The following is a 10,254-nucleotide window of genomic DNA, read 5'->3' on the forward strand; positions in this document are numbered from 1 at the left end:
GTACCTTTTCCAAGTTTTTTTTTTTTTTTTTTTTTTAGGGCTAAATCCATTTGCATCTCATAAATTATACTGGCTCCAAATGAAATGTTCCTGACAGTGGCAGGCGGGGTGTGGGTTCTACTAATTCATCCCGCCCCCAACACACATCGTGGTCCCCTCTCTCTCATTCCGAGACCCTACGGAGAAATCCTGCTTGTCTTCCAGAGGAGGAAAGGATGCAGCAGAATGACCTAGATTCAAAATCTGCAGGACAGGTAGAGCTGTCTCGCCTGTCTTCAAAAGGCTGCCAACGCCCAGGGTTCCCGGCTTTTGGAAGGAGCCAGCGGGAGGAGGCTGTCTTGTGTTCCTGCTTGGGCCCTCCCTGCTTGTGGATGACATGGTCATTTTCTTCTTCAGCAGACAACTGCTTAGAAAAGGCCACCAGTTGGGCAGGTGGGGTCCCTCAGCCCACAGGGTACCCCTGGGTGATGCTACCTGAGTAGGGGTGTGGGAGAAGGGGTGTCATCGATAGCAGAGGGGTGAGGGGCAAGGGAAGGGGGCCTCTGAATAGCAGAGAGGAGTGGGGATGACAGTTCAGACCCTGGGGTCTCCAGGACTCAGAGACAACGGAGTTTAAGCCCGCCTTCCACCACTTTCCAGCTCTGTGGCATTGGACAAATGACTCACCCTCTCTGAGCCTGTGTCCTCGTCTATTCACGCATTTAGTGCCTATTTTCTGAGCATTCCCTCTCTGTCAGGCCCAGCCCGTCCCCCCGGCACTTATATTCTAGACTCTGCATAAATAAGCACAAGCACGTGCATACGTCACCCGTCAGGTGGTGGCAAGGACTAAGCGGATGACAGAGAGAGTGAGGTGGGGGCTGGAGAGCCTCGGGCGGGCTCTGCCATGTTGGGCTACGTACAGCAGGGAAATGAGGGGGTCCAGCCCCGGAGCCCGAGAAGGCACCAGCAGCGATGCAGGAGGGACCCGGGGAGCGTGAGCAAGAGGAGGGCCAAGGTCTGTGTAGCACCCCGTGGGAAGCTCTGTCACTGTTATGATTTTGCCAGTGGGCAAATATGCTTGGGGCTGAAGATGCTCCAGGGAAGGAAGAAGGGGCTGGGAGGAAGGCAGCTTAAGGGGTAAAGGGCACACGGCCACACTGCAATGGGGGGGGGCCCCGTCGGACCCCACCACGCCACCCCCATGCCTGGCGTCCATGGCCCAGGCAGGCTCTGCTTCTTACCCTGCCCCAAAGGTCAGCTGGCTAGGGTTTCACAAGCAGGCATTCCAGGTCTGGGGCCCACACAGAGAGCACACTGCCCGTGGTCAGGCCTCCAAGTTCCCGTCCAGGGCCAGCTGCCGGAACTTTGGCCCATCCCAGTTGGCCTCAGCTGCTACCAGGCAGGGGTGTGGGGAAGCAAGGAGAGAAGTGGGCCCCCAGGGCAGCTGTTCTCTAAGAACCTGAGTCACACCCCAGCCGGGGAGTACTCCAGGCTCTGCAGGGAGGGGACGCAGGGTGCAGTGCATATGAGTAGAGATACATATATATACATATATATATGAATATGAATGCATATACACATATATGGGACTTATTTCTTGTATTTTTTTATTTAATTTAATTTCCCAAGATCCTGGGTAGAGGCTATATTGTTTATCCCCATCTGAAAAGTGAGGAAAAATGAGACCGAAGGAGGTGCAAAGAAACTAAAGCCAGGAAGCAGGTGGTAGAACAGAAGTTCGAACCCTGTGTTCCATGCGCCTTCAAGCAACGGCCACGCAATAAGAGGACACAGCCATGGTGTTGGGTGGGCCTCTCCGTGATCACAGATCTCATCACGCTCTACCAACTGAAACGAGAGAGAGTGTTGTGTCTCCTGTTTTGAAGTTTCAAGGAGAGTCAACAGAAGGGAATGGAATTTCGACAAGGTCCCCTGTCGCCTCTCTGCCGGAGTGGGCGATGCCCGCCCAGTGGCCCTGTCCACCGGATGTCCCTGGGCTCGGGCTCCTGCAGGAACTCTGCAGATGGTGGGTGGGCTCCATCCGAAGCCCACACTCAGCGCTTTCCACCGCCTTCCCCTTTCACTTCCGGACACTATTTGGGTCTCTGCCTGCCTCCCGCGAGGGCAGACAGATTACTGTGCTCATCTTGGGGTCCTCGGTGCCAGGCAAAGTGAACTACCATAGTGTGGGGGGGGTGCTCCCTCTCGTTTTCCACCTTGATTTCCATAAGGGAGATGCGGATGCACTGCAGACCATGCTGTGGAGACTTCGCTCAGAAATGCAATCCTACCCAGGCTTCCGGCGCTGCAGCCCACGGGGCTGAGGTGGCCGGCCATGCAGAAGCCTGCCGAGTGACAGTGACGGGGCAGAAAACCCACCTCAGCCTCAGCTGCTGCAGCCCGGCAGCCTGCAACAGAACAATTCCTCCAAGTGGGAACAATTCCTCCAAGTGGGAACAATTCCTCCAAGTGGGCCCTCAGAGCGAAGCCACAAAGGGAAGGGGGGGGATGGGCAGGGGGCTGCCTTTCTGATGGGGGATGGAGGAGCTTTCCAGAAGTAAATGAAAGTCGCCCTTACATCTTGGGGAAGTTTAAAGACACCCAGAGAATGAAATCTTAGATTTTTTCCTTCCTGAAAGGCTGAGGCCGGGCATAATTCTCCGCTTTTGTTCCCCTCCTTTGTTGAGTCAGTGTTCCTGGCCATCCTGTACCTGCGGTTTTATTGTCATCCGTTTTGGAAATGGGCAGGGTATAAATCAGTCCGTGAAATTTAAAAATGTAAGCTCTTTGGTCTAGCATCGAAGTAGACAAAGAAGAAACAGGTACTTAATGAATGCCTCTGGAGGCTTGTGATTTGCATGGGGCTTCCAATAAAAGGCAAAGTCTTTGCTTTGAGGTTACACACACTGAACCCAGGGTGGTCCTCGGGCCTCTGGTCACAGCACGCGCAGTGCTGGTGCCTTGATCTACAACCTTGGAAAACGCAGCTGCTGGGGACCATCTGTATGGTGGCCACCCCGGGGGCCAAGCAGGAAAAGGGGAAGGCACCTTGCTTCAGGCAGCAGTGGACGTGCCCCCTTGGTCACTCCTCTGCAAAAGTGGTCCGGAGAGGGTGATGCAGACCAGCTCTACCCTTCCCGTGCCCTCCCCATCCCTTACTCCGTTTTGCCACCACTGGCTTCCCCAGCAAAGTCTGACAATGCTGACTGGGGAGTCAGAGCTCCTGGGAGGGCCCCCACCCCATGGAACCAGGGGAAGGCTGCTTTGCCTCCTTCCCATGTTGGGCATATGGTGCTAGAAATGGCTGGGTCTTGGGGAGTCGGCAACAGAAGAAGGAAAGCGAAACATGTCCCTGTCACAGTGGAGGGCTTGGCAGAGCCGGCACCGGGGACCATGGGTTCCCTGAGTTAGGGGAAAGACCCAAGGAGGGATTGCGGAATTTTGGGCAAAAGATAAAACAGAATGCTTTACATACTTAAGTTGTGAAGAGAAAAAAGTGTATGACAAGCTACTCACCTGCAATCCCTGCTTTTTATTTGCAAGGGCAGCTATGATGAAAACCTTCAAGGGAAGTCAAGGTCAACATGCAGTCCTGAGTCATTAGCCATACATAGATTAGTAGGTTAATACAGAACAGTCTCGACAGATGAATTACACCCAGAAGCTGTGTATGAGTCCTTGGAGTTGACATTGAAAGGTTCAGTTATCATAGGGAGAGTGATGCCTGCTTAATTTTGATAGGGCTTAATTATTGTGATAAATGTCCTTGGAGTTTAACTGTTTCCCTTCACCTAATGTCAGAATGAGGAGCTCAACCACAACCGGGCTGGTCCCCTCTCTCCCCAGCCCCTCTGAGATCCTTGGGGAGGATCCTGGAGGAATAGAAGTCTAGTGTTTCAAAAGGATACATCCCCCTCACCTGGGACTGTCAGGACACTTTTGGTCAAAGGTGACAGAAGTCGATTTCAAACAAGCCCATGAAATTTATTAGCAGGAAATTGGGTGCTTCCTTGGAATCAAAGGTGAAATCAAACAGTTGGGCCCCCGGAGAGGTAGAACCAGGCCTAAAAGGTGCCAAGAATGCAGGAAACTACTTCCTGTCTGTCTCTGTCACAGGGCTGCACCTGTTCTTGCCTCTGCTTCTTTCCACCGACCCATCTTCTGGGTCGCATGGGATTAGGTAGAAGGTGGTCATTGCAAAGCCTCTGAGTTTCCTCTCTCCAAAAGACTAGCCACCATCACCAAGCACTAATCGGTCCAACCTGGTGTAAGTGTTCACGCCTGATCCAGCCCTCTGGGGTCCAGAGGGCAGGGTTGTGTGTCTAGATATGGCCGCCAGGAGCCCCCCCCCAACCCCCCCCCTCGCCTCCGTGGGTGGGTGGATGGAAAGGCTCAGCACTCAGAGAACAGACACTGTGAGCAGGTCAGACACTGAAAAAGGATATGTCCTGTTCCTGAGATCAAAATGGCACTGCCAGGGTTTCTTGATGCCAGGAACAGCTTGACGGAACCCTGGCAGTCAGGAGACCTGGCTCTCCCATGCTTTCTCCCCTTCTCTTTATTACAACTTGCTTTAGTGAGGCATCTGGGAGTCGCTTTCTTCAGCCTGATCATTTTCTTGTATACTGCAAATCTCGGTTCTCCCAGATGTGCTTAGACATCCATGCCTGGGCTGGGCAGCAGGATTTGGAACCCTGAGATTGCTTTTTCTCCACTCGAATCCTCTCTTCCATGGGGGATCTATGTTGGGGGTAGAAAGTACATCATTCGATATCAGATGCAGTGGCTTCTTACCCACACTCAGCCACTTATTAATTCTGACCTTTCTAAACCTTGGGTTTCTTATCTGTAAAATAAGGTAGTTAGTGACCTGTCTTCCTCAGGGTTGTTGTGAGAACTTGAGATCATGTACGTGAGACCTTCAGTACACTTAGCTCTATTCCAGGCACACGGAAGGTATTCAACACACCTGAGCCCCCTTAAATCCCCTCCTTACCACTGGAGGTCTTCCAAAGACAACATTGTTGTTCTTCCCGTGCCTTCCTCCACCAGGGCAACTTTCAGCCCAAGTCCGTATGGCAATTAGTGCCATCTACAAGTTGACTTAGACTTTACCACTCAGGTGTGCTCAGGTACATGGGATAATTGGCTGTCATAAATATTTAAATAGGCTCGTTCATTTGTAGTCAAGCAGGCCATCTTAACCCCGTGCCTCACAGAGTAGAATGGATACAACATTCCCTTGAAACCACCATCAGAGACATAGTCTGAGGGGCTGGGCCATGGCAACTCTTTAATTTTTGAGTTATGTGTGTTGAGCGAATGAGTCAGTGTTAATAGAGGATTCGAAAACCTAGCAGAAATCAGACCACATAGAAAGAATGAAGAAAGAAGCCCACAAGACCCAGGAGAATTTCTAAAGAAACTTCTCAAAGTGGTTAGAACTGAAAACCAAGGGGATTCCATCCTGTCTCCAACATGGCCACAGCCCGCCCATCACCAAGAGGGCCACTGAGAAAAGGAAGGTCATGGGCTTGAAGGGAACACTGGAGATGTAGACTCAGAGCTCTGCAATAGGGGAGGAGGGGCATGGATTTCACCAGCTCCATTTACATCTGCTCCCCTCTCTCAAGAGTCAAAGTCTCAGGACACGACATAAAGATGGCGGAGCCTGGGTTGCGGGAGGGCCCTTGACTGAAAACCTCTCCCAGATGCCACCAAAGGAAATCATGGCTCTGTGAGCAGAGTCAGGGACCATGGCTGCTAGGTAACCAAAAATCAACACAGTTCCCCATGCCAAGTCCTGTTTATTCTGCCTACAAAGTATTTTTTGGATATATTTCAAATATATTTCTCAAAACCATTCCCGCCTTTCTGATTCCCTGGCCTTTACCTTATCATAGGGGTTCCTTAGCTGTTAACAGGCACAGGCCCTCCCAGCTTCCTGGGCCTCTTCCCCTTCCCCTCCACCCAGCTGCCAGACTCACTTCCAGAAACACACACTGACCTTGTGACCCTCCTCACAAAACTCTCATGGCTCCCAATGGCCTGCAGAACAAGAGAATGTCGACATGGGACTCCAAGCTTGCTGCTGGTGGCATGCCCCCATGTCTGATTTCAGCCACAGGTGGACTCTCTGCCTCCATGCCTTGGTCCACACTCATGCTTTCCTACTTGGAAAACTACCTCTTTCCCACTCCGCCCAGCTCAGTCTTGTTCATCCTTTTTCAGGGACCCAGTCAAATGTGGCCTCTCCTCTGAGGCTCCCGGGGGCCTCCAAGCAGCCGTGATTTCAGGATCTCATCCCACCCTGGTGACCTGAATGCAGTGGGCCTCCTGCCTGGCTGGTGAGATCCTGGAGAGTGGGGACTTCGGTTTCCCAGCACCCAGCACAGAGCCTGACACAGTGGCTGGGCGGCTCCGGAAGTCCACGCTCCTGCCCGCCTGCCCTTCTGCTGGGTTCCTGGTGCTGCCTGCCTCGGGAGGCTGGGAAAACCCCAGCTGGCGCCATTTCCTGTTCTCCATATCCGCGCAGATCTTCTTTGTCCCGGACTCTTCCTCTCTGGAGAGCTCCTTATCTGAGGACGGTCCAGTGCACAGCAGTGCGCCCGGACGAGCCGTCCTGCCGATTTCCTGCCTCAGCCTCTCTGGATTTGAGTCAGAAGGTCTGAGTTCAGAGACAAGCTCTGAACCTCTTTCCAGCGGGGTGACCTTGGCCACTAATTTCACCTCTGCGAAACCTCAGTGTCTTAATCTACAAAATGAAGGGTTTTTTTTGTTTATTTCGCGTAAGTTTGTTGTTAAAAGTGAAAGTGTGTCTCCCAACCAGTAGTTTTCCCTGCAAGCAATCACTGCGAACGCTTTAGGATGTACCTGCCCAGACTTCTTCTGTGCATTTACAAAATACTTAAATTTTATCGTGTTTTGTCCAAAAAGAATCCCATATACATATTCTTCTATGCCTTGCTGTTTTCACCCAATGGATTTGATGCTCCTTCGTTTGATGCTTACCTTGCTGCATATGAATGATCCAGAGTCCATTTAGCTCGGTTCTTCACAATAGACTTTTTAACTCTTTCCCTTAAAAATATTTTTGTTATTAAAGTTTTTATTTTGTGATAATTGTAGATTCACGTGCAGTTGTAGAAATACTAAAGAAATCCCATGTACTCTTTACCCAGCTTCTCCCCAATGGTGGCATCTTTCAAAACTCAGTACAACGTCACCACCAGGATATTGTCACTGGTAACAACAATCAAGATGCAGAAGATTTCCATCACCACAAGGGGCCTTCCTTTTGCTCTCTTTCAGCCCTACCTACTTCCCTCCCATCCTCACCCCGACTCCCTGCATCCTCATCCTTTACTTCTGGCAATCACGAACCCGTCTTCTATTTCTACAGGTTTGTCATTTCAAGAATACTATATAAATGGGAGCATACAGAATGTCACCTTTAAGATTGGTTTTTTCCACTTAGCATTATTCCCTGAACATCCACGCAGCTTGTCGGAAGTATCAGTATTTTGTTCTTTTTTACTGCTGAGTACTGCTCCACGGGACGGATCTGCCACAGTTTATTTAATCATTCACGGTAGAAGGGCACCCATTTGCTTACAGTCTGGGGATATTACCAATAATGCTGCTACAAACATTTGTGTCCAGGTTTTTGTGGAAATAGAAATTTAATTTCTCTAGGATAAATTCCCAGACGTGCAAATAGGGGGTCATATGGCATTTGCATGTTCTGAGTTTTAAGGAACTACCAAACTGATTTCCAGAGTGGCTGTACCATTTTCCATTCCCACCAGCAACGGGTAAGTGATCCAGTTTCTCTATTAACATTCAGTGTTGTTCCTATTTTTTTATTTCAGTCATTCTAACAGGTATGTAGTGATACCTCATTGTGGCTTTCATTTGCACTTCCCTGATGCCGAATGATGTTGAGCATCTTTGGCGCAATGTCTCTTCATATCATTTTCCAGTTAGCTTTTGTTTTGCTTTGTTTTACAGTTAAGTTTTGTGAGTTCTTTGTATGTTATTCTAGATACCGATTCTTGGTCAGATATGTAGTTCCCAGATATTTTCTCCCAGTCTCTAGCTGATCTTTTCATTCTCTTAACAGGGTACAGTATAGAGCAGAATTTTAAATTTTGACAAAGTCCCATTTATCAGTTTTTTCCTTTATAGAGTGTGCTTTTGGTGTCAAGCTTAGGAATTCTTGGCTTCACCCTAAATCCTGAAGATTTCCTCCCATTTTTTTCCTAAAAGATTTAGGGTTTTACATTTTACATGAAGTCCATGATCCATTTTGAATTAGGTGTGAAGTTTGGGTCCAAGTTCACATTTTGCCTATACATGTTCAACGGCCCCAGAACCGTTTGTTGAAAAGGCTATCCTTCCTCCATTGACTCGCTTTCACATCTTTGTTAAAAATCAGTTGGACATTTTTGTGTGAGTCTATTTCTGGGTTCTCTGTTCTGTTCTGTTCATCTATTTGTCTATTTCTCTGCCAGTACTGCACAGTCTTGGTTACTCTTCTTTTTCATAATTTACTCTTTTCTTTTCAAAATTGTTTTAGCTATTCTTAGAAGTTCATTTGCCTTTCATATACATTTTAGAATAATTTTGTCAGTACCTACAAAAAAATCTTTGCAGAGGGTTTTGATAGGAACTGTGTTAAATCTGTGTATCAAACTGGGCACAACTGATGTCTTTACTATGATGAATTTTCCAACCCATAAATCTGGTTTGTTTCTCCATTTTTTTGAGATCTTTGGTTTCTTCATCAGAGTTTTATAGTTTTCAGTATGTAAGTCTTTATGCTTTGTTAAATCTGCATGTAAGGATTTCATTTTTTTGAGCAATTGTAAATTGTGTTGTATTTTTAATTGCTAATGGTGTTGGTATATATAAATACAATTGATTTTTGGATGATTATTTTGGATCCTGCACCCTTTCTGAACTCACTTATTAGTTCTAAAGGTTTTTTGTAGATTCCTTGGGATTTTCTATGTCGTTTATAAATAAGTACATTTTTATTTTTTGCATGTGATTAATCTGTGTCACTTTTATTTAATAGTCTTAGATTGGGGACACTTTTATTCCTTTCTTTATAAATTGTATGCCTTTTATTTCCTTTTCTTGCCTTATTGCAGTGGATAGAAGTTCCAGTATTCTGCTGCATAAGAGTGATGAGAGTGGACATCCTTGCTTTGTTGCCAGTGTTCAGTCTTTTGTGGTTAAGTATACTATCAGATGTAGGTATTCTGTAGGTGCTTTTTATTAAACTGAGGGAGTGGAGTGCCTGGGTGGCTCAGTAGGTTGAGCCTCTGACTCTTGATTTCAGCTCAGGTCATGATCTCAGGTTCATGAGATTGAGCCCCACGTCGGGCTCCCTGCTCAGCGGGGAGTCTGCTTAAGACTCTCTCTCCCTCTCCTTCTGCCCCTCCCCCTGCTTGCATGCTCTCTCTCTAAAATGAATAAATAAATCTAAAAAAACATAAACTGAGGAAGTTATCACCATTCCTAGTTTGCTGAGAGGGTTTTTTTTTTTTTTTAATTAAACCGTGAGTGGGTATTGTATTTTGTCTAATGCGTTTTCTCAGTCCACTGATATAATCATACGATTTTTCTTTAGCCTATAACATGGTGAACTACATTGATAGGTATTTGAATACTGAACCAGCCTTGCATATCTGGGATATATGTTTGATCATGGTGTATAATTCTTTTCCTAAATTGCTGAATTCTATATGCTAAAATTTTGCAACTGTATTCATGAGTGACATTAGTTTTATAGTTTTATTTTTTTATGCTGTTTTGTCTGCTGTTGGTACCAGGTTAATAGTAGCTTCATACTACTTTCATTTTATGAAAATGAATTCAGAAGTGTTCCCTCTTCTTTTGTTTTCTGGAAGACATTGTGTAGAACTGGTGTTAATTCTTTAAAGGTTTGATAGAATTCTGTGGTGCAACCATCTGGGTCTGGAGATCCCTTTTTTGGGCATTTTTAAAATTAAGAATTTCTTTTTCTTAATAGTTACAGGGTTATTCAAATGATCTATTTCACATTGGATGAGTTGTGGTAATTTTTACTTTTCAAGAAATTGGTCCACTTCTCTAAGTTGTCAAATTTATATCTTTGGAACTATTGATGTTCTCCCATTATCATCCTTTTGATGTCTACAGTGTTTATTTCCCATTTGTAGTGATAGTTCCCATTTTGTTCTTTTTTTTTTTACTTTTTTTATTGTTATGTTAATCACCATACAT

The sequence above is a fragment of the Leptonychotes weddellii genome, chromosome 9 (assembly GCF_054177405.1).
Source record: "Leptonychotes weddellii isolate Sample4059 chromosome 9, ASM5417740v2, whole genome shotgun sequence".
Classification (NCBI taxonomy): Eukaryota; Metazoa; Chordata; class Mammalia; order Carnivora; family Phocidae; genus Leptonychotes; species Leptonychotes weddellii.